The sequence below is a fragment of the Choloepus didactylus genome, chromosome 25, assembly GCF_015220235.1.
Source record: "Choloepus didactylus isolate mChoDid1 chromosome 25, mChoDid1.pri, whole genome shotgun sequence".
Classification (NCBI taxonomy): domain Eukaryota; kingdom Metazoa; phylum Chordata; class Mammalia; order Pilosa; family Megalonychidae; genus Choloepus; species Choloepus didactylus.
Window position 1 is genome coordinate 7,910,839 of NC_051331.1, and position 25,617 is coordinate 7,936,455.

General features: G+C 41.7%; 1 protein-coding gene and 1 pseudogene across 10 annotated transcripts in view; one reads left to right on the forward strand and one right to left on the reverse strand.

The window, feature by feature from the left end:
• Positions 1–25,617, reverse strand: part of CACNA1A (calcium voltage-gated channel subunit alpha1 A) — a 322,216-nt gene that overhangs the window by 244,820 nt on the left and 51,779 nt on the right. The gene's annotated exons all lie outside the window — the stretch shown is intronic.
• LOC119520326 lies at positions 16,698–18,296 on the forward strand (annotated as a pseudogene).

A 25,617-nucleotide genomic window follows, 5' to 3' on the forward strand; every position in this document is an offset into this window, starting at 1 on the left:
TTCAGATCTCTGGCTTCCAGAACTGTGAGAGAATAAATTCCTGTTGTTTTACACTGCCTCATTTGTGGAATTTTGTTATGGCAGCCCAGGAAACCCAAATAGGAGCTATCTGAATGCAAACAGTAATGAATGCCTTGGGAATGAATGAACTAGTTCTGGAAATGGGCAGAGAAGGGGCTGAGGTCTTAGGGGAGATCCCTGTGAAGAATCAACATTTAAGGGCAGAACAGAGGACTTGAGCCCCCCCCACACCGCTAGAGAAGGAGAAGGCACTGCCCAGGAGGTGGGGGAGGGGGGAACCTGATGTGTGATGTCACAGAAGCCCGGGGGTGGGGTGGGATGGGGAGCCCAGTGGTCAAATGCTATTAAAAGCCAAACCAGTTGTCAAAAAGGTGAAAAGGCAGCCAACTTACCGGGAAAATTTTTGGAAACCATGTATCTGATAAAAGACAGATATCTTGCATATATAAATAAATCCTACAATTCAATGACAATAGTACAGACAGCCCAATTATAAAATGGGCAAAAGATACGAAAAGACATTTCTCTGAAGAAGAAATACAAATGGCTAAAAAACACATGAAAAAATGTTCATCTTCACTAGCTGTTAGAGAGATGCAAATTAAGACCACAATGAGACACCATCTCACACCAGTTAGAATGGCTGCCATTAAACAAACAGTAAACTACAAATGCTGGAGAGGATGTGGAGAAATTGGAACTCTTATTCATTGTTGGTGGGACTGTATAATTGTTCAGCCACTGTGGAAGTCAGTCTGGCAGTTCCTTAGAAAACTAGATATCAAGTTACCCTTTGATCCAGCAATTTCACTTCTCAGTATATACCCAGAAAATCTGAAAGTAGTGACATGAACAGATATTTGCACACTGATGTTCATAGTGGCATCATTCACAATTGCCAAGAGATGGAAACAACCCAAATGTCCTTCAACAGATGAGTGGATAAATAAAATGTGGTATATACACACGATGGAATACTACACGGCAGTAAGAAGGAACGATCTCGTGAAACATATGACAGCATGGATGAACCTTGAAGATACAATGCTGAGCGAAATAAGCCAGGCACAAAAAGAGAGATATTGTATGTTACCACTAATGCGAATTCTGTGAAAAATGTAAAATAAATATTTTATACTGTAGAATGTAGGGGACCTAGTGATAGAAACTAGTGAAGGGGGAACAATAATCTAATAAAAATAGATAAGTTATGGAGGGTAATCTTAATACTATGGGAATGCTCAGGAATGACTTTGGTTTGTTAATTTTCTTGGGGTATGGTAGGAACATGTTGGAAGCAATTAGTTGTTTTAGGTTATTTGTTTCTCTTATTCCTTTGTTTTGTTTCATTTGAAATGGTTTCTTTTTAAGTTTTTTGATAAAGTAAAAAACAAACAAACAAACAAAAAAGCCAAGAAGGATAAGGACTGAAAAATGTCTCTCCCTAGTTCCACAAATGTGATAAGCTATGTGGTTTTCAAAACGGGTCCTTAGCTTTTAGAAATCACATGGAGTCTGAGATTTGCCTTAACATAACTTAGGGAGTGGCTTCAGCTATAAAAATACACGATGAGGCATGACTTGATAATTATTGAGAATGAGATTACGACAGGTGATCATTCAATTCTCTCTTCTTTTGTATACTTTTGAACTTTTCCCAAAGAAAGAAAAATTTCTTTTTATATGAAGTACTCAAAACCTTCTTGATTCACATTTGCAACAAGAATCTCACACTTAATTATGGATACAGAGGTATTCAGCTTACTATAGTCTCAGGCAATTACAAATTATATTCGGCAACTAACCTCTCTGTCAAGGCAGAAGCTTAATTAAATGCTTACTTATATATTCCTGTGTATCCTGAGAAGTTACTAAGAAATTCAATCAGATGAGCTACACCTGCTTATGGAAATTCCACTCTTGGCTGTTGCTTGAGTGAGAACTGAGCTAGGTCCCCAGAACTCAGAGAATAGCAAGTCTTACCACACCTGCAGATAAAATTACCGGTGGCAGATACACACCGTGGAATATTATTCACCCATGAAAAGGAATGAAGTTCTGATGCATGCAACAACTTTGATGAACCTTGAAGACATCATGTTGAGTGCAATAAGCCAGACACAAAGAACAATTACTGTATGGTCTCACTTATACAAAATTAGCAGAGTTTGCATATTCATAAAGTCAGAAACTAGAATAGAGGTTTCCAGGGGCTGAGTGGGGAGGGTACCGGGGGGGGTCTTGTTTAATAGGCATGGAGTTCCTGTCTGGGGTTATGGAAAGGTTTTGGTAATAGATAATGGGAATGGAGGCACAACTTTGTGTATGTAATGAATGCCGCTGAATTGTATATTCTAAAAGGGATAAAAAGGGAAATTTTAGGTTGTGTATGAGTTACCTCATGTACACACACACACACACACACATATAGAGCTGAATAACACAAAGAGGGAAACAATGTAAATAGTGGGCTAAAGCTAATAGTGTAACTATAATAATATTATTTCATGAAATGTAACAAAGGTAACGCACTAATGAAAAATGTTAAAATAGGGAAAACTGTGTGTGAGAGCGGAGGTGTATGGACCTCTGTACTTTCTGCCTGATTTTTCCTATAAACCTACAACTGCTCTAATAAAAACAAAATAACATAGCATAACATAACATAACATAACATAACATAACATAACGTAACATAACATAACGTAACATAACATAAAAGTTACAGACAACAGAAAACAGAATCAGGCACATGAGTTCATCTGGAAAGTTTGAGAAAAAATATCAGCTTCATTTGTTCATTTTTTCATGCATTCGACAAATGTTTATTGTGCGTCTATTATACACCAGTCTTTATTTGAGGCACTGTGGGTATGGCCATGAATGGAAAACTTAAGTTCCTGTTCTTGAGAAATTCATGTTTTAAGGCAGAGAAATCAGAAAAATACACACATCAATGAGGATAAATTTATCATATGCCAGGTAGAGACAGATGTTTTTTGTAAGAAAAGTGGAGCAGGCAAGGGGTCATAGAGGAAAAAGGGGGGCTAATTTTGAAAATATCTCTCTGAGACGGTGACAGGTAAGCAGAGACCTAAGGAAAGGAGGGAGTGAATCATGGATATTTGGGGGGAGGGGGCCCCAGGCATGGTGGGGACGTGCCTGGTGTGGCCGAAGAGAGGAGAGCAGGGAGGTAAAGGGGATGCCAGGGGGGGTCAACTCATGTTGGACCTTTTTCTTATGAAACTCCCCTAAAAGCTTTTTCCTCTTGCAAGTCAAATCATGGCCCCTAGCATTTCTTGAGTTCCAGGCCATCTGTCTAACAGCACGGGTCTTAGTTTCCCCACCAATAAAAGAAAAACCATACAACAGGTTGGCTTAAACAGTGGGAATTTATAGGCTCATGGTTTTGAGGCTAGAAGTCCAAAATTGAGGTGTCAGCAAGGCAATTCTTTCTCCCAGAAGACTGTGGTCCTTTTTCTCCCCCGTCACATGGCGATGCATTTGGTGGCCACTCCTGGCTTCTCTTCTGGGTTCCACTGACTTCTGGTTTCTGGCTGCTCCCCGTGGTGTCTCTCCCCATCTGACTTTCACTCTGCTTATTAAAGATTCCAGTAATCCAGATTAAAGCCCAACCTGATTCATTTGGGCCACACCTTAACCGAAGTAACATCTTGAGGAGATCTTATTTACAGTGGGTCCATCCCCAACAGAATGTGGATCAAGAACCAAAAGCATGTCCAAAATGGGGTACATAATTCAACCCACCCAAGGCCACAAAGAAACCGAATACCATGATAAGTGGAAAGGGAAAATTGCAGAGAAATACATATAGCGATCTTTTATAAAAGAGGCAGAAATATATGCAAATATAAAAATGCTCACTTACATTCTCAAAGAGAAACAAAGATAAACTAGAAACCAAAATAATCAATTCCCATTCAGGAAAGAGAGGGAACAGAATGAAGGAACCTGACCCTAAAGCCTCATTAAAATCGGGGTGGCATTGTGTTCCCCCAGAAAACAGGGACCTTTACTCCTTTTATTTTCCCAGTGTCTGACTTAAAAAAAGAGAGGGGAAGTGAAAAAACAGCCACAGAGACTGTGGTAAGAGAGTTAAGCTTGGGGACAACATGAATGAGATTGTACACACATGTTTGCAGGGTGCGTGCAAATATATGCATGCATCTGCGATGTCCTTCCATAGCTGTCATGCTTTTTTTTGCCACCGAGATGACAACAACTAAATAACCTTATGTCCCATATGGTCTCCAGACGGCTGCAGGGTTGACTGATTTAAAGTTAATGAGGGCTTGTGATTGGAAGAGAATTTTCACTTTAGAAGAAGGCAGGTGTTTCAAGACACCTTCCGAGCCTCGGCATCCCACCTCCCGCCCCTGGGGACTTTCTCTGGCCACCAGAAGATCCATTCTGCAGGCTGGAAGGATGCTAGCAGATGAGCGTTTGGGAGCATCCTTCAACCGGATATTGATGGGTGTTGGAACAGGGACCCCCAGCTCCCTCACCACGGAGGCAGGGTGGCTCTCAGCGACGTGCTCCTGCACCCCCCCCAGGGGTCCCCACCGGGACCAAGTCCCACGGTGGTAACTTGCTGGAGGATTCCTGTCACCCCTCCCAGCTCCTCGGCCAGTGGGTCCCGGGATCTCCCTCCAATGTAAACCAGAACCTGAATCCTTGCTTCAGAATTTGCTGCAGGGGCGGTGGTGGGGAGCAGAATCCAAACTAAGGCAATGGGGTTGGACAGATTCTGTTAGCTATTTCTAAAACTTTAACCTGAGGAAGACTCATCCTCTCTCTCTCTCTCTCTCTCTCTCTTCCTCTTCCTTCCTGCTTTCTTTCTCTTTCCTTCCTTCCTTCCTTCCTTTCCTTCTTTCTCCTTCCTCCGTCCTTCTCTCTCTTTCCTTCTTTCCTCCCTCCCTCCCTTCCTTCTTTTCCCTTTCTTTTTCTTTCCTTTCCTTCTTTCCTTCCTTTCTTCCTTCCTTCCTCCTTCCTTCCCCTTCCTTTCCTCTTCCCTCCTTCCCTCCTTCTCTTTCTTTCTTGCTCTCTCACTTTCTCTTCCTTCCTTCTTTCTTTCCTCCTTCCCTCCTTTCCTTCCTTTTCTTTCTTTCCTCCCTTTTCTTTCTTTCCTGCTTTCTTCCCTCCTCTCTTTCTTTCTTCTTTCTTCAGAAAAGAGTATGAAAGGGCTTGTAAGGGAAAAATTGAGTGCAAGAGAGGTAACCCCAATATATGTGTGAACCGAGCCTCACTGTAAAATAGAAAAATCCAGAACTGCTTGTCAAAAGATCTGACCCATGCTATATAAAGCAGTCATGAGCTATATTTGGCTATTAGGCATTTTAAAAGTAGCTGGTTCAAACTGAATGATAAAATACACTCAATTTGTGCGTGAAATACATACATACTAGATTTCAAAGAGGTTGGTGTGCAAAAAAGAATATGAAATATCTCATGAGTAATTTATTTACTACATGTTGAAAGGATAACATTTTGGTTATATTGGGTTAAATAAAATATACTATTAAAACTAACTTCACCTGTTTCTTTTTACCTTTTTTGGATGTGGCTATCGGAAATTTAAAATTACATAGGTGAACTGTGCTACATTTCTTTTGGACATCTGGGCCTCTGCAAGCTCTGCCCTGCTGCGCTCTATGATCTGGGGCAAGACCGTCAACCCCGTGGAGACACTTTCCTCACTTAGGAACAACGACAACAAAAGGTAATGTTGCTGTTCTTCGACTCCAATGCTTAAGACGTGTTCTACGCCTGAGCTTGGCTCACCTTAGAATCTCTCTGAGCCTCAGTTTCTCCACCTGCAAGTGCAGATGAGGACACTCTGTATCTCATGGGTTCAGAAAAGAATTTGGTGTTTTCCTAGATGTGGCAGCCCCAGGCACGGGGCAGTGGAGAATACAGCCAGCTGCTCTGACGATAATCTTTCTCAAGTGCAGGTGAAATCATATCGCATGTCCAGAAGAAGCCTTGCAGGGAAGGGTTCGATGCTCCAGAAACAAAGAAGGTGAACACAAGACATATGCTACCAGAGACATGACAAGTAAAGGTAACAGAAAGACTCCCAGCCCCACTCATCTGGAGGTAGTAAAATATCCGGCTAAGAATTACACATGGAGAGAAACATGTGCAGAGAAACATTTATATGCAGGCTGCTTGGAAGCATGTCCTACGGAAGTTGCATAATGGGTTGACTTGACAGAACGTGAAGTCTGTCTTCTGTGTCTCTTTCATTTCGTTTCCTGGCATCATGTGTCTTTTGTGGTGGAAAATGCTTGCATCCTTTGCCTACAGAAACCACTTAATTCTCATACCTGAATCACTAGCTTAAGGATGTGTCTCAAGATGTTATGAGTTTCCAAATCAGGAGAAAAACCAAGTCATCCTTTTGGGACTAGAATCAAGGGAAAGAGATTTAATTGGGCTCAATGAAATGTTAAAGCCTCCAACATGGTGGTTGAGCTGTGTGACTTTTGGCCAGTTGCACAGCATCTCTGGTCTAGTGTTTACTTGTAAAACAAGAAAATAAGAATGTTTACTTCATTGGTGATGGTGAGTATTAAATGAGATGATCCCTGTGGCATGTTGAGTGTTGCTATTTGTATTTGCATGACCTCCAACCTGGGCACATTTTTCATTCCCAAGGGGTCACCTCCCCCTCCCAAGTAAGCCTGAGACCTTTTTTTAAATTTCTTGTAATTTGCATTTAAATATTTTTTCAACAGTAAAGTAATTTTCTTGTTAAAACATTTTTTAAGTTGCAATCCTACCACAAACACTGTATTTTGTTGTATTCCTCTCTCATTTTCTCCCCCTATGTTTATATTTTTCATACAGATGTAATTATAGTGCAAAGATATTTTATATACAATTTTCATCATCTAAGAATTCATTATATGGTTTATTAACCAGATATCCTCACAGTTCTGAGTTTAGGGAAGCAAAAGTCGACCTAAGATAAAAACATTCACTAATAAGCTGACAATTTCACCTTTCCTCTCTCTCAACCTTCTCTCCCCGTCATAGCACTGCTTTGGAACTGATCTGGTGAATGCTTACTGACATTTGTCAATGTTTACCTCAGATTGTTGGTAGTTATTTGAAGTACAGTTCAAAACAATACAGTTCAAAACCATGTGAATGTATTGCAAAGTGAAATTGGAAATCTTTGCAAAAGACAGCAGAATTTTATGTAGTCAATGAGACTGATGTTGGAGAACCACTTGAATTGCAGAGGATGCCATCGGCAAATGATGAACTTGTAAAGTTAGACCAGTTAACGATTGAAAAGGAGAAAACAAGTGGATAATGGTGATGAATACTTCAAGAGAGAATGAGCAAATTTCATAGAGACAGATGGTAGATTACCAGTTACCAGGGGCTGGGGGAATGGGGATTGATTGCTTACTGGATGCAGAATTTCTGCTTGAGATGGTAAAAAAGTTAGGGTATTGGATGGTGGCAATGGTAGCACAATATTTTGAATATAATAAATATCACTGAGTTGTATACTTAAAAGTGGTTAAAATGGGAAATTTTGAGTTGTTCATATGTTACTACAATAAAAAAATTGAGAGAGAGGGAGAGAAACTGATGATCAAACGATTTAAAAGGCCGTCTGGAGAAACTGATGAAGTCATTGAATATGCTTGCAAATATGATCCCTTTTATGATTATACCCCAAGAGTCAAAGATGAAGTGAAAGATATCCTATCATCCTACCATACAGTTTCGCTGGGAAATGATGCATGCACACAAAACATCAAGTTTTGATTGATTCTTTGTTCATTCTAAAAATCAGAACATAGTTGCAATTATTACTTAAATTTTGCAAAATATGACTAAAAATAAATTTAGGTTTAAAAAGTTCGGTTTCATTTTCCAGGACAAAATTCCGATTGAAACTCTCCCCCATCCCCATCCCCACATACATACACGTGCCTCAGAATTCCCTATGAAATTTGGATTCCTGGTTTTTTCCCTGCTTTCAGTGGATTCTTTCTAAGCAGACTTTTCCAGTACCAAGTATTCTGGGATATTCTGGATTTATCTGCAAGAGAGAAGGTTTCCTGCTTTAATTTCTCAGTTAATATCATCCTGTAACCATCATTTTTAATGGCTACATTTTCTCATTCCCCTTTTGTTGAACTTCTAACAATGTTTCCAACTGGGTGCTACTAAAAGTAATAGGTCAAGGGAAACTTTGTGTCTTTGTGTTTTGAACTATTTAGGTATTGTTCCACCTGTAGAATTATTAGGTTGGATGTGAAATTGCTGCAGTTATAGGACCTTTGACAGATATCTTCCCAAATAGGCCACCCAGATATACATTTGAGGAGATGGCCAATCCATTTCTTCGTATTATGTATATTTCTTGAACACCTGCTGTGTGCCAAGAGCTTTTCTAGGCACTGGGGATACCCCCCAAAGCAAGATGGCCTCAAATCCCAGGGGACAGTGGTAGGGTGGAGTAAAGAGAGGGTGGTCAGAAAAGCCTCCTTGGTAAGGTAATATTTAGCACAGACTTGGAAGTGAGGAAAGGAACCTTGCAGACTGAGGGGATAGGAACGTGGAGGGAATGGCTGGAGAGTGATTGCTTTGCACAGAGAGGTAGGTGGGGGCAGATGGTGCAGGGCCTCCTAGGCCATGGGGAGGAAGATGGGAGCCATAGAGGGTTCTAAGCAGGGGGGGGATGTGCCCTGACTCATGTGTTCACAGGCGCCCTCTGTGAACTGGTTTAGGTGAACGATGATGGAGGCTGGAGAAAGTGGGAGCTATGGAGGGTTATTCCCAGACAAATTTTGAAAGCAAAGTGGACAGGCATTGCTTATGGATTGCATGTGGGAGTGAGTAGAAGGCGGCTCAGGACGGCTCAGGGTTTTTGACACGAGCAGTCTAAGGACAAAGCTACCATCAGCTGAAATGGGGAAGGCTGCAGGAGCTGTGTTGGGAAGGATGGTAATTCCCACTCACCACTGCCCCCTTGAATTACAGAATCACCCCACTGTAGTAGTCACAAAGAACGAAAATGCAAACATCTATTAATAATTATTTGTGAAGGCTGTATATTAAGTAGTTTAGATAAACCCTGCTCTCTGGGAATGTTGCCAGAAAAATCCCAAACTCAGCTACTCCAGCTATCAAAGCCAATAAAATGCATCAGGGAAAATACGGGAAATGGCAAAGTCTCCGCGTCACGTGAGAATCTATTTCATCTAACATTATTATCCCTTTGTCTACCCTCGTAAATGACCACGGATCATCTGAACAGAAAGAAAAACATAATGGTTATGAAGAAGGATTGGAAGTGAGAAAAAAGCTAGATAAGGGCTCCTCAATGTGGGAGATAAAACCTATACCTCTGGAATTATAACCCTGTAAGTGTAATTAGCTTCACTGAATTATATATTAGAAGGTGGTCAAAAGGGGGAAATTTGAGGTTGTACATTTGTTTTTAGAGTAAAAATTTTAAAAACCATAGGACTGCACTACACAAACAGTGAACCCTAATGTAAACTATGGACTGTAGTTAATAGTTCAATTGTAATAACGCTGTTTCATCAGTTGTAACAAAGGAAGCACATGAATGCAAAGTGTTAATAATAGGGAAACCTGGAGGGAAGGGGGAGGCAGTATATGGGAGCTGTGCATTTTCTGCATGATTTTTCTACAAATCTACAACTTACCTAATTAAAAAAAAATAACTTTTTTAAAGTAGTGGGACAGATTTTAAATTATAAAATGACTAGTGGGAGCCTCTAGATTTCCCAAATAAGCTTCTAAAGCCTTCATGCTCTTGGAAAACCCTCAGAACTTTTATAATAAACTGAAGTTGGTGTTTGAATTAGGGTTAAGCTTTGCAACTAGAAGCAAATTCCTTGGTAGTAAAGAAAGGAGTATTCTAAATAAATGGAAACACATATCTTTCTCGTCTCCAACACCCCCACCCCAGATCCACTTTATCCACCTGCTCTTACCTTTTCTGGTCTCCCATTTCCTAAAGCTAGTGATTGGGTACAGAAAATAAGGAGCCCTGAGAGTAGGTAGGGGAAGGAGGAGACAGTGAGGCTGAGCTATTCATTGATCTGAGTATATACTAATTCTCCCTCTGTGCAGGGTTGGCTCTAACTTGCTAGGTCCCTGAGCAAAAGTCTCTCTCACAGTGGGCAGGTCCATGCAGGGTTCTCACTCTGGGCCCTGCGAGTTTCCACGTCCCTTTGTCCCATCAGACCTACAGGTGGTAACAGTTCAGCTGCTACTTGTCCTGGTTACTGCACTGTCCTTGGGGACCCTACACTCCCACCTTTGTAAATCATCCCTTTGTGAATAAACCCTCTTCTGATTATTCTATTTTGCATGCGTCACCCATTTCCTGTGGTCCTAAAGGACACAAAGAACAATCACCTCTTTAGTGTTCCATCTTTAAATATGAACAGAGAGTTGAGTCACCTGACATATATACCCAAAAGAATTGAAAGCAAGAACTCAAACAGATACTAGTACACCAGTGTTCATAGCAGCATTATTCTCGATAGCTGAAAGGAGGAAGAAACCAAGTGTCCATCAACCAGTAAACAAACATAATGAGGTATATTCACACAATGAAATCTTACTCAGCCATAACAAGTAATGAAGTTTTGGTGCATCTCATAACATGGATGAATCTTGAAGATATCATATTGAGTGATATATATATATATATATAGACACAAAGAGACAAATATCGTGATGACCTCGCTTATGTGAAATAGGTAGAAGAACTAAATTCCATAGAGACAGATGGTAGATATAAATTACTAGGGTCTGGTGTGGGGAGGAGAAAAGGGAATTATTGCCTGATGGGTACAGGGTTTCTGTTTGGGGTGATGGAAAGTTGGGGTAATGGATATTGATGATGGTAACACAATATTGTGAATGTAATTAATACAATGGAATTGTACTATTGGAAGGGATCAAAATGGGATATTTGGATTGTACATATGTTACTACAATAAAAAGTTTCAGAAAGAGTCAACAGGCAATCTTAGGAAAGTCAGAAATGCAAAAGATGTAGACCAAGTCTACAGGCAGAGACCAGCAACTCACAACTGTGGAGGCAACATCACACCTATGAAGCAAGAACAGGATGTTATGAAAAAAGAAGGGGGCACACCTCTCTCTCTAAATAAGCCATGTTGGCAGGTGATCTCATTGCCCTCCCCACTACGTGGGACCTGACTCCCAGGGTTGTAAATCTCCCTGGCAATGCAGGATATGACTCCCGGGGAGGAATCTGGAGCTGGCAGCTTGGGATTGAGAACATCTTCTTGACCAAAAGGGGGGTGCAAAATGAAACAAAATAAAGTTTCAGTGGCTGAGAGATTCCACATGGAGTTGAGAGGTCACTCTGGTGGGCATTCTTATGCACAACATAGATAACGCTTTTTAGGTTTTAATGCATTGGAATAGCTAGAAGTAAATAACTGAAACTATCAAACTCCAACCCAGTAGTCTGGACTCCTGAAGACGCTTGTATAACAATGTAGCTTACAAAGGGTGACAGAGTGATTGTGAAAACCCCGTGGATCGCACTCCCTTTATCCAGTGTATGGATAGATGAATAGAAAAATAGGGATAAAACCTAAATGAAAAATAGGGTGGGATGGGAGGGGTGATTTAGGTGTTCTTTTTTTATTTTCATTTTTGATTCTGATTCTGATTCTTTCTGGTGTAAGAAAAATGTTCAAAAATAGATTGGGGTGCTGAATGCACAACTATAGTATGGTACTGTGAACAGTTGATTGTACACCATGGATGATTGTATGGTATGTGAATATATCTCAATAAAACTGAATAAAAAAAAAAGAAGGGGCACAGATAACAAAAACTGAACTCTTAGAAATTAAAAATGTGATAGCAAAGAAAAAATTCAATGAAAATGTTACTTAACCTGACCTAAGGGAAACTTGTAATAGGAGATGTTTACCTGAAACTTAACTGTCTCAGAATACTGAGGTATCACCCCCCCCCCCAATCCAGCAGTTCTCAACCAATGAATGACAGGAGTTGGGGGTTGGATACCAGCTCCTTGCTCCTTGGATGGGACAACCTGAGTGACATTTTCTACCTACCTAAGCTTCCCTCGTCCACAGTGGAGTTCAGTTGACCCTTCCTTTCCTTGCCTCATTTCCCTACCTTCCTACCAGTGGTTCCTGGGTTCACCTCTGAAATCATGTTGTCGCATGTATCAGAACCTCATTCCTTTTTATAGCTGAATAATATCCCATTGTATGGATAGACCGCATTTTGTTTATCCAATTCTCAGTCAATGGACACTTGGGTTGTTTCCATCTTTCGGCCATGGTGGTGAGTGTTGCTATGAACGCCAGTGTACGAGGAGCTGTTCAAGTCCCTACTTTGAATTCTTTGGGATATATACCTGGTAGGGGAATTATTGGGTGTACAGCAATTCTAGTTTAAATTTTTGAGGAACCACCAAACTGTAGGTGTAGTGACTTTGAATAGAGACCTGGAGGAGGTAAGGGAGTCTTCTGGATGACATAGGGGTAAATCACAAGAATAAGACAAGTGTAAGAGGGGATGGTTAATACGTGGGTGTTAACAGCTGTGCATCGATTCATTAATAAATATGTTTGAGCACCTTATCTGTGCCAGAGACATATTAAGGACAAACTCAGACATAGTCCTTATCTTCATATTAATCAAATGATCACATAGATAAAAGCTGAATTACAACATTGACAGGGTTGAAGAAAGAAAGGCACACATGCCATAAAAATAAGGGAAAGAGAAAGAAAGAGAGGTGTCGGTGAGGTGAATTATATTTGGGGCTTTCTAAAAGCTCTTCCACAGCTGAATAATAAGAGTAATAGCCTAGTAATTAGTATACAACTGCTATATCTATCTTTCTCTCTTGCCTGGGGCTGGCAAAGAAAATAACCAATTGTTTTGGAGAAAGAACCAAGGACTTAAGGAGACATTTCAAAGAAAAAAATAGCCTGAGAATTGTATGTTGGATAAAAGCACAGTCTGAGGATTTTGGCAAAGTAAAGAGAACTTGGGGTTAGGAGGGAAGGTGGGTATGTCAAAAAAAGATATTTCTAAAGTGGGTTCTAGATGTTAAATGGGATCTCAGCAGAATAAAATAAGAAGGCTTTTAACTCTAAATCACTAAGCGTCTTCACAGATAACATTCCTGACCCATCACCACCAAAAGTGAACTCATGTGTGCTCCCCACCCCCGCTAAATTATGGTAAATTATGGAGATGGATTTTTGTTTGCTCAACATTCTTTCTTGCTGGTCCCCATTTGCGGCAGTCACAGTGCTACATATCTGTCAAATCCCATTTCCTTTTCCTCCTGGGCATAGAGAAAGGGCACATCTCCCAGCTTTTCCTACAGTTGGGTGGGGCCCCATGACTACATTCTGGCCAACTGATCATGGGCAGAATTTAGGTGAATCACTTCCAAGCCTGGCACATAAAATCTTCCAGCTCAGTCTCCCATGTACTCTGTCTTTCTTCATCAGCCAGCCATATTCAGAAGCACTACTGGAGAAAAGCATCCAAGAGAACCACACATATTGGACTGATGAATGAGCAAGAAGGAAACTTTCACTATTTTCAGGGTTTATCTGTTATACCAGCTAGCATTACTCATCCTGTCCAATACACCCATTCAAATAATGATGTGTGTAGCCAACAAGTTTTGCAGAGAGTTGACGGTCTCTCCACTTCTGCTCCTAAACCTTAATTTTCCTGCCCTCTTTCCAGGCTCTTGCTATCCATCCAGCATTTCCACTAACTCCCACATGCCCTCATCTCTGTCATGTCCTCTGCAAGCTGTTTCTCGCCTCTGTCTGTTTGTCCTCGCAGTACTCTTCACCTGGAATGCCAAAGCAACATAGCAGCAATACATGTGTTTCAACCTAAATGGACAAAGATGCTGTCTGCTCCTATGGACAGAGAGAAAGCCAACCAGAAACATCATGGCCACAGCTTTGTCCTCAGTGATACTTATCTCTAATCACCGGGCAAACCAAAGCACATGAGCTTTTAAGATAACCCAGTTACAAATTACACATATGTGAGTTAATTTTTACAACTCCCTCTCTCCATCATCCCATTTATCAGTTGTGAAATTGTATTGATTCTGCATCTCAAATATCTCTCAAACCCATCCATTTCTCTATGTTTCCACTGTTTCCATCAAATTCCAGGCCTCCATCATCTCTTAGGATCAATTCCAATTCTGTTAATGTGACCCAGAGGACTTGCCTGATTTGGTCCCCACCCCAGCTCAAGTCTCATCTCCCTCTCACTCTACATGCTAGGCAACACGGACTGCTTTTGACTCTTTTAATGCACAATTAATTTTCTCTCCTCTTCTTAGACCTTTGCAATGCTCTTCCCATATCTAGGAACATTCTTCCTTCCTCTCTCTCTTCCCCAGCTAACTTCTACTTTTTCTCCAGGTCTCAACTCAAATGCTCCTTCATTCAAGGAGTCTTTTTGAGCTCACTGGTCTACCTTCAACCCCCACAGTGATAAGCCATGTCCTTCTCTTTCAGACACTCAGCTTACTTGTTAGACTTAGCTGCTGGCCAATGAGGTGCATATCTGAATTGTTTGTTATTGTCTTTGCAAGGCTTAGTATGGGCCATGACACATAGCAGGTGCTAAATAAAGTATCATTGAATAAATAGAAAAAGGGAGGATGGATAGATGAGTGGATGGTTAGATGGGTGAATGGATAAATGGAAGGTTGGATGAATAGATGGTGGATGGAAGGAAGGGGGGATGATGGATGGATGATGGATGGATGGATGGATAGATGCATGGATGGGTGGATGGATAAATGGATGTTTGGATGAATAGATGTGGGGATGGCTGGCTGGCTGGATGGATGATGGGTGGATGATGGGTGGATGCATGGATGGGTGCATAGATGGATGGGTGGATGGATAAATTTCTCCCTCAAGATGCTGAGTGTGAGTATATGAGTCCAAAGGAAATCAGAGATGGCTGCCATTTTGACAAGCCTAAAACTGGAAGTTCCATGAGACTACATTCTCATTCACCTTTGCTTTGGTAGAGTTTGCATTCTCTTTAGGGGTGAGCAGATATTGGCAACCAAGCAAAGGCAATAGAAAATACACAAGTGAACCCTCCCTCCTATGTGGGACATGACTCTCAGGGGTATAAGTATCCCTGGCAACGTGGGACATGACTCCGAGGGATGAGCTGGCCCCGGCATCATGGGATTGAGAAAGCCTTCTTGACCAAAAAGGGGAAAGGAAATGAAACAAAATAAAGTTTCAGTGGCTAAGAGATTTCAAACAGAGTCAAAGAGGTCATTCTGGAAGTTATTCTTATGCATTATATAGATATTCCTTTTTAGTTTCTAGCATATTAGAATAGCTAGAAGGTAATACCTGAATCTGTTGAGCTGTAATGCAGTAGATTTATTTTCTTGATGCTGTTTGCATAACTTTATAGCTTTTATTGTGGAACTGCATGATTGTGAAAACCTTGTGACTAATACTTCCTTTATCCAGTGTATGGGTAGATGTGTAATAAAATAAAAACAAAAAAAACATACAAATAATATTGGAGGATAAGGGGTGTGGGGTGTTTGGGGTGTTCTTTTTATTTTTCTTTTTATTTTTTTCTTTATTTTGGAGTAATGGAAATGTTCTAAAATTGATTGTGGCAATGAATGCACAACTATATGATGACACTGTGAGCCACTGATTTTATACTTTGTATAGCTTTTATGGTGTGTGACTATATCTCAATAAAACTGCATTAAAATAAAAAAGAAAATACACAAGTGAACCAGGTGGCACCAGAGGGAGATGCACAATAGTAACAGGATTGCTTCAGACAATGTGGTCTGGGAAATGTTCTCTGAGAAGGTGACATTTGATCTGAGACCTCAGGCACTTAAAATTAAAATTAAACAGGTGAGAATGCCAATTCCATGCCAAAAAATCAAGCCACACAATAATCAGAATGTGTTGACTGGCAGTGGTGGCTGGGGTTTAAAAATAGACCAGTCAACCTATTATGCACGTCCTGCCTTTTGCTTTAGTAATCACTTTTCCCAGGTGCCCAAAGAAATACAAATGGCCCTGGAACAGATAACAAGGGGCCCCTCTTCACTCACAAGGGGAAAGCAATTAAAATTGCATGAAATACCATATTCCACTTAGGACATGGGCAAAAACCCAGAAGTGTGATAATGTACTCCACTGGCAAAGCTGAGGGGTCCAGCACTGTCATCCACTGTGGTGGGGATGGAATTTGGTACAATCCCTGTGAAAGGTCAATTGTCAATCAAAACCACCCATGACTTTACCCTTTGATCTAACAGTTCAACTTCTCCAAACTTAATTCATTGTTGGTGCTACGTTGACATGTTTTTTAAAAACGAGCTACATACAAAGTACATTGAAACATTGTATGTAAGAGAAGACTACTGGAAACAGCCCATGTACCCATCAGTAGGGACTGGTTTAATAAATTTCAGATCATCACACAAAGAAATAATAATCATAGCTTAGACATGTACCAGGTAACTTCTACTTATTCTCCAGGTCTCAACTCAAATGCTCCTTTATTCAAGAAGTCTTGGGAAGAAGATGGCGCTCACCAGCTTTTTACCTGCACCAACTCAGCTATCTCAGAACCAGCTTCAGGCTAAAGAAAAGGCAAGATTCCAGAGATCACAGCAGACCTCACTGGTCTCCTCCAAAAGAGAACCTCCCCCATATGGGTACCGGAAAGGTTGGATACCTTGGTTATTAGAGGATTTTGGAGATGGTGGTGCTTTTCCAGAGATCCATGTGGGCCAGTATCCACTGGATATGGAACAAAAGAAACAAATGTCCAATGCACTGGCCATTCAGGTGGATGCTGAAGGAAAGATTAAGTATGAAGCAATTGCTCCACAGGGACAGTCAAAAGACAAGGTCATTTATAGCAAGTACACTGACCTGGTTCCCAAGGAAGTTATGAATGCAGATGACCCAGACTTGCAAAGACCTGAAGAAGAAGTTATTAAAGAGATAACAGAAAAGACAAGGGTAGCCTTAGAAAAATCTGTATCGCAGAAGGTTGCTGCAGCCATGCCAGTTCCAGCTGCTGATAAACTGGCTCCTGCTCAGTATATCTGATACACACCATCTCAACAAGGAGTGGCTTTCAACTCTGGAGCTAAACAAAGGGTCATTCGGATGGTAGAAATGCAGAAAGATCCAATGGAGCCTCCAAGGTTCAAGATTAATAAGAAAATTCCCTGGGGACCACCTTCTCCTCCGGCACCTGTCATGCATTCTCCTAGCCAAAAGATGGCTGTGAAGGAACAATAAGAATGGAAGATTCCTCCTTGTATTTCAAACTGGAAAAATGCAAAGGGTTATTCAATTCCCTTAGACAAACGTCTGGCTGCTGTGGGAGAGGACTGCAGACATTTCACATCAATGAAAATTTTGCCAAACTGGCTGCAGGCCTCTACATGGCTGATCAGAAGGGTCGTGAAGCTGTGGAAATGCATGCCCAAGTAGAGAGAAAGATGGCTCAAAAAGAAAAGGAGAAACATGAAGAGAAACTTAGAGAAATGGCTCAGAAAGCCAGGGAGAGGAGAGCTGGAATCAAAACCCATGAGGAAAAAGAGGATAGGGAGGGATGAAATCTGACATGATCCACGAAAAAAGAGGCAGCGTGACTGGAATCTTTCCAGAGCAGCTCCTGATAAGAGGTCAAAACTGCAGAGAAATGAAAATCAAGATATCAGTGAAGTAATTGCCTTTGGTGTGCCCAATCTTTGGACCGCCAATGAAGTTCAGTATGACCAAAGGCTTTTCAACCAATCCAAGGGTATGGACAGTGGTTTTGCAGGTGGAGAAGATGAAATTTACAATGTTTATGATCATGCCTGGAGAGGTGGTAAAGATACAGCCCAGAGTATTTATAGGCCCAGTAAAAATCTGGACAAGGGCATGTATGGTGATAACCTAGAAGCCAGAATAAAGACCAACAGGTTTGTTCCCGATAAGGAGTTTTCTGGGTCAGACCGTAGACAGAGAGGCTGAGAAGGGCCAGTTCAGTTTGAGGAAGATCCTTTTGGTTTGGACAAGTTTTTGGAAGAAGCCAAACAGCATCGTGGCTCTAAAAGACCCTCAGATAGCATCTGTCTCAAGAAACACGAGCATGAAGGCAAGAAGAAGAGGAAGGAATAGATGTACGTCTCTTCAAAGTGAATGAACTATTATCCATAGCCCTAATGACGCAAGTCGTGTAGGAAAATACTTTGTAAATGGTCAGGATAAAAACCAAATCGGGGATCCTGATCCCAGTGCTAACTTTTTATCATGGGTTAAAGGGGAGATGGAAAATTCTACTTTGAACTATTTAGCTTTTTTAAAAGAGTGGGTTGTGTTTATGCTTCTCCCACATTTTGGCATTTATAGAACATACTGCCCAGCACAAGAAATTAAGACCACTTCTTTGGTGTGACACTAGTAGTTTGGGGTTAATATTTTGTAGAAGAACAACTGATTATTATGAATAAAGATACCCCAACCACAAGGTGTAGGAGGATGTTCACATATTGGGATTGTCTTGCCTAATAAATGTTTACCTCTATTGTGCTCTGTTTTAATTTGGAGTGGGGAAAGTAAGCTCTTACTTGGTGAAACTACTTGTTTCAAATAAAAGCATTTAGACAATTAAAAAAAAAAGAAGTCTTTTTGAGCTCACTGGACTACCTTCAACCCCCACAGTTATAAGCCATGTCCTTCTCTTTCAGAGCACTCAGCTTACTTGTTAGATTGAGCTGCTGGCCAACAAGGTGTACACCTGTGTTGTTTGTTATTATCTTTGCAGGGCTTAGTATGAGCCATGACACATAGTACGTGCTAAATAAAGTGTCACTGAATAAATAGATAGATGGGAGGATGGATACATGGGTGGATGGTTGGATGGGTGGATGGATAAATGGAAGGTTGGATGAATAGATGGGGGATGGATTGAAGAGGGGATGATGGATGGATGGATGGATGATGGGTGGATGGGGTGGATGGATGGAGAGATGCATGGATGGGTGGATAGAAGGATGGGTGGATGGATAAATTTCCTGGTACCATTTTAACTTCTTACAATATTAATTCATCAACATGATAACTATATCAGACGTGTTGTAGCAACCACGACATCTTATAGGTGAAGAAACTGAGGCCCAGAGAGGGTCAATAACTTGCCCAAGATCACACAGCTAGCAAGTGGCAAGTCAGGTCACAGAGGAGGGGTGGTGACTCATGGTTCTGGGAGCAGGCAGTTATATGGCTGTGAAAGGGAGAGGTCTAAGAGAAACGTTGGAAGCATAGGGTTGCTGTAAGGCTATAGGACCTCATGAACGCACTTGGGGAAGGGGTGATAGAGGGAGCCTCAGCTTTTCCCTCATCCTCAGCTATCCCTGTACTCTCAACCAGAAAGCTGTGATGCTGCCTGAGGATGAGGACGCTCCCACCAAGTTAATGTGGAAAGATCCTCAAAACGTATTGTTAGGTAAAAAAAAGCAAGATGCTGAACTACATGTAGTCTATACGCCCTTTTATGTAAGAAAGGATGGAAATATTAAAATAAATATTTACAGTTGCACACACTTCATAGGTTTGCATGAAGTGACTCTGGAAAGACATACAAGAAACCAATCACTGTTGCGGGAGTGGGGGTGAGGATGGGGACAGAGCAGATTGGAGATGTAATTGTATTAACTATTGAAATATTAACTACTAATTTTTGAAGTTGCCAGAGGAGTTTGCAGATACCCAGGAGAAGCATTTCTCACCTGGCCAATAACAGGGCATGAGCCTTGCAGTTTGCCACAGTCCCCACCACTCCTTATCGTCTGCTGGATGCCAAGGAGCGTCTGAAGGAGAGTCACCCTCGGCTCTCACCCATTGTCACAAGGCTGAATGTGGACTCAAAGTGGCCAGATTTCCTTATTTTTTTTCCCAATGAGTGGAAAACCCAACTTTTTATGTGAAACCTTCCAGATTTTAAATGTTGACAAGGGATTAATTTTTTTGGAAAAAGAAAACAGAAGCCTGTACACAACCTCTGGTCCAGAGAAATGCAGGACAAATGATCCAGTTTATTTCCTAAACAAATGGCAAGAAAACAAAAGGAGGCAGAACTTTTATAGATTTCAAGAGACTTATGAGACATATCGGCCAATCAGGAAAATGGGGATACGAAAGGAAATCTGATGATATTAAGAAAGAATACTCATTTTTGGTAAATGTGAAAATGGCATTGGGCTAATTGCAATGGCGTATCCTGGACTGGATTCTGGAACAGGAATAAGGATATTAGTAGCAAAACTGGTAAAAATCCAAATGAAATGTGTGATTTAGTTAATAGTAATTAATGTACCAATATTAACGTCTTAGTTTTGATAATGCCCCCACAGTAATGCAAGGTGATAACAATGCCCCATACATGTTAATTTTGCCCCATACATGAGCCTCACAGAAATTGCCTGGAGATATTTATGAAGAATCACTCTCTTTTAAGAGCCATGGGAAATGACTCTTTTTCTTCCAGTGGGTATGAAGAGGGAAGCAGGTAGCCTCAATTGCAGTGGCTGCCACACTAAGATCTTGGAGACAAAAATGGTGCTAGATCAACCCCATCCTGAAGCCTATATCACCTCTATATTTTCAGTTATGAAAATCAATAGTTTCCCTTGCTGTTCAATCTGCTTGAGTTTGCTTGAGTTGGCTGTGACCTGTAGCCCAACACCCAACCCTGGTGTGACCACAAATAAAACCTTTTCCACAAGAGGCCAGAAAGCTGGACACAAGCCCAATGATTCAGATGGTCAAACTTTGCAGGGAACCCTAGTCCAGATGATACAGGTTTTTATAAGTATTTATAAATAGGTCTAAATAGAACCCAAACACCACTGCCACCCCATTTATCAGCTTGACAAACTCCCGCTCACTGCTCATGCTCAATGCCTCCTCCACCAGGAAGGCGTCCCTGATTGCACAGAGCAAATCCGGGATTTCTCACTTCGCTTGGCATGTTCCTGCCCTGAAGCACTTCCTTTGACGCCGTGATGACTATTAAATGTGTTCCCTGCATTCGACCATATGTTTCTGAAAGGCAAGCACCATGGCTTCTTCACGTCTGTGTTCTCAGCGCTGACCGTGGTGGCGTCCAGAAAATTATCTATTGTGTTGAATGAGTGAGTAAATGAATGATTCCATAGTAAAGTGTCGCCTTGCTCTGACAATGGATTTATTTTTAAAAAGGGTAAGGGAAACAAAAAGACGTGCTGCTGATGGAGGCTGCACAGCTCATGGTGTGCCTTCTCTCCTGATTAAATAGCAGGCAAGTTGTGTGGGAAGAAAACAGAGGGAACTCAGAGACAGGCAAATAAAGGAGTGGGTGGGATTTGGGAGCAGCAGGCCTTTCTTGCTTCTTCTGCAGACTGGCCAGCCCCTGCCCCCATTGCCCACCTGCCAGGCTAAAGCCCTTTGATCCCCTAGAAACAATGAGCGTTGATTTGTCTGGTGGGGAAAGTGGGGAGGAAGAGATGGAGGGGGTGGAGGATGTGTCCGTTTTGTTCCAGCTGGCTTTGGCTCTCCCCTCCTGCTCCCGGAGCTAGCCAAATGCATCTTCTAATTTAGTTCATTCTTCTGTTCCCAGCCACTGGTAATGGACCCATACAGAACACTGCTGTGTGAACACAGAATTTCACCATCCTAACTCCCTATTTTTAAAAAAGGAAGGTGAGGCGGTACATGAAAGAGAAAGGGTTGGAGGAAGGAAGAGAAAGGATAAAGAAAAAAATAATCATAGTAATAGCTGATAAATGTCTGGCACTTGACTGAAAACCTGATATATCTTAACACAGTTGATCTTCCCCCAAACTGTTTGAGGTAGGTTCTAGTATTGTCCCCATTTTTACAGGTGGGAAAAGTAAAAATAAAGTAGCAGACAAAGCCGGGATTTAAAAAAAATTTTTTTTTTTTCAAATAAAGGTGTAGGTGGATCCCAAGCCTTGGCATAGTAGCTGCTCTCTAAACTATACTGAATGAAGGTTTCGAAGAAATTGTAAGGACATCATCGTTGCCCATCATTAAGTGGAAAAGAACATGTTGCAAAGTAATAGGTATAGAGGATGCTATTTTTGCTTCTTAGTGGGAACTCACCATCATTAGTGGGAAATATCTTGGGGAGAGCTAGGGAGTAAAGTCAGACATTTTAGAAACATCTGATTTTTTTCTTACAAACTTCATTACTTTATGAGTAAAAAAATATATTGGGAGGGAGTTCAAGGCTTCCTGCCACTGTTGACCCAAAACTATCCCAGGCAGACTTTTAACAATTCTTGACCAGGCTTAGGAAGAGAGAAGCAGGCATCAGGTTTTTGTATTTTACTGGGTTTTTAGGTTTCAGAAACTCTAAAATTATTCCATCAAGAAGGCTTAGGGGCATGGATTGGATTAGCACTTGGGACTGGAGGAGTCTGAAATCACACGTGCACAGCAAGCCCAGAGCTTTTACTTGGCTTATTCATTATCAAATGCTGCATAATAAATGACCCCAAAACTTAACAGCTTAAAGCAACAAGTCTTTATTATTATACAGTATCTGGTGTGGCTGAGAGGGGGGCCCTGTGGAGCAAGACCTCTCTTGAGGTCGTGGTTGCGAGGCCAGACGAGGCTGTGGTCTCACCAGAACTCAGCCAAGGGAGGATTTGCTTCTGAGCGTGTTCATCCGGCTATTGGCAGAGTTCAGTTCTGCACTGCTACTGGCCAGAGGCTGCCCTCAGCTCCCAGCCTTGTGTGCCCCCTTACAGGGCAGCTCGTGATATTACAGCTACTTCAAAAGAGGGAGCCATGGAAGGAGCAAGACAATCAAGCAGGGAAGAGCCACATCTTTCTATAACCTAATCAGGAAGCAGCATCCCATCACTTCTGCAACATTCTACTCATGAGGTCTGTGCAGACCAGGAGGCAGAGTCCCTGGGGCCATGTCGGAGTCTGCCACCACCCTTGTGTCAAGAGGCTAGAAGGCTTAATGGTTAACCCCAGAGCCAGACTGACTGGGTTTGAACCCCGGCCCTGCCAACTCCTTGCTGTGTGACATTGGGCAAGTTACTTAACCTCTCTGTGCCTCTGTTTCCTCATTTGGAAAGGGGTTGATACTAGAGCCTACCTCACATGGTGGTTAATATATGCAAATGTATGCATATATGCAAATAACTACTGCAAACTAGCTGAGACATGCAAAGCCTTCAGACCATTGGCTGGCACACAGTAAGACTTTGCAACAGTTATCATCATAAGTTACAGACCCAAAAAATAGCAGCTTTTTAAAAGTAGGAAAACGTCAATTGTCCCTGGCAAAGAATGAGAGCACAACTGGGAGTTCAAGAAGAGGCAAACTTCATCAGTAGTAACAGAGATTAGAATAGTGAGGTACAAGCCAGAAAGGGGCACCAAGAAACTTTGTGGGGGCCAAGAATGTTCTAGAATTCAATGTGGGTGAAGTTCCCATGGTTGGACCTTACTGTAAAAATGCATTGAGCTATTAACTTGAAGTGTGTGCATTTTACACATCTCACCAAATATGTTTTACATTGAAGAAGCAAAAATAATTAATAAGAATGATAATTAAATTTTAAAAGAGCCTGTTGGGGTGGATGGCAGGGTGATGCTGTTGGAGGTTATGAAGACCTAAAGCCCCAGGTCGACTTGCAACCCCACTGTGGCTGTATCACTGCACAGCCACGCTCATATTATGAGTTCGATATGATCACAATCCCATTCTACAGATGAGGAAACCAAGGCTCAGAGAGATGAGGACACTTATCCAAAGTCACAAAGCTGGAAAGAGACAGAGCCAAGACTGGACCCCAGAACGCTTGGGCCACTGTGCATCCTCTTAACTGCTAATGCTATAGCTGCCCCTATTACTATTATTGCGACAATAATATCACTAATTGTTTCAACAGTGGTAATAATATTAATTGCTGCGGTTACTCAACACCAATCATTATTCATTTTATGGCAATGGCAATCCAACGCTGCAACATTTGGAGAGCGTCTCTGAGGAGTGAGGAGTTAGTCTGTCTTTGCCAGCTCCCCTTGCCATGACAGCAAGAGGACAAAGCACTTAGAGACACTGGCATCAGCACTTTCAAGACAGAGAGCTCTGGAAAAGCCTCCGAGTCAGGGAAAGGAAGGAGAGAGCACAGAAGATCTGGCTGGCAAGATGCTAGAGTGCTGGGAAAAAAAAAAAAAATGCTTCCAAGGCAAAAAGGACTCAGAAACAGCTCTTAAGCTCTCTGGATATACCACCTGGGAGGTTGGAGAAATTCTCACCCATTCCTGCCTCCTCCAGAGAAAAAGCCAAAAAAAAACAGAAGCATGATGTTTAAGTTTCACCATTACCCTCATCCCCAAAATGAGAATACGGCTCACTTAAAAGGAAAAATTAAAATCCTTGTCATGCATTGAATTTTGCTCCCCACAAAAAGACATGTTCAAAAAGACACGTTGAATCAGCATTCACCCCAATACAGTTTGGAATCATCTTTAATCACATCTTCAAAGAGCATATTTCCAAATAAGGTCCCTTTCATGGGTTTGGGGGTTTAGGACTTGAAGACATCTTTTGGAGGGACATGGTTCACCCCCTATTGCACTGGGAGGCTCTTGGAGACAGCAAGGGAACTGGAGTCTTGACCCACCAATGCACATTAGATGTTGACTTCAGTTTGCTTCCGAGAGGGTGTAAGCTCGCTGGTGCTTCAGCTTGCCCCGCCTGCAGGTACTATGTGCTCCTGCAGACAAGAAAAGCCCTCAGGCAGGGAGACACAGGTGTTTTCCATTGAGAGTTCAGCTGGCATGTTCAGAAAAGGCAAAGCGCCCAGGGGATGTGGGTGGTGGTAGAGGCTTGGAGCTGTGTGCCTGTTTCAGTCTCTGAGGCTGCTCCAGCAAATACCATGAAATGGGTTGGCTTAAACAATAGTCATTTATTCACTCGTGGTTAGAGTCCAGGAAAACATCTAAACCAAGGCATCGTCAGGTGATGCTTTCTTCCCAAAGACTGGGGGCCGGCGATCCTTGGCTCCTCTGCCCTTCTCTTCCAGGTATACTTGCTTTCAGCTTCTTGCTTCCATGGCTTTCTCTCTTTCTGTCTTTTATAAAGGACTCCAGTCATAGCATTAAGACCCATCCTGAATGAGGTAGGTCACTGCTTAATTGAAGGAGCCTCATCAAAAGCTCCCATCTATAATGGGTTTACAACCACAAGAATCTCACTCTGCTTATAAAGGACTCCAGAAATAGGATTAAGACCCAACCTGGCTCAGTTGAGCCACATCTTAACTGAAGTGACCTCCTCATGAGATCCTCTTTCAATGGAATGGATTGAGAACATGTTTTTCTGGGGGTACATACAGCTTCAAACCACCATCAATAGCTACTGTCCCAAGCACCCCCAAGCCCCCTTCCCATTTGGATATGGGTCATTCTTCCA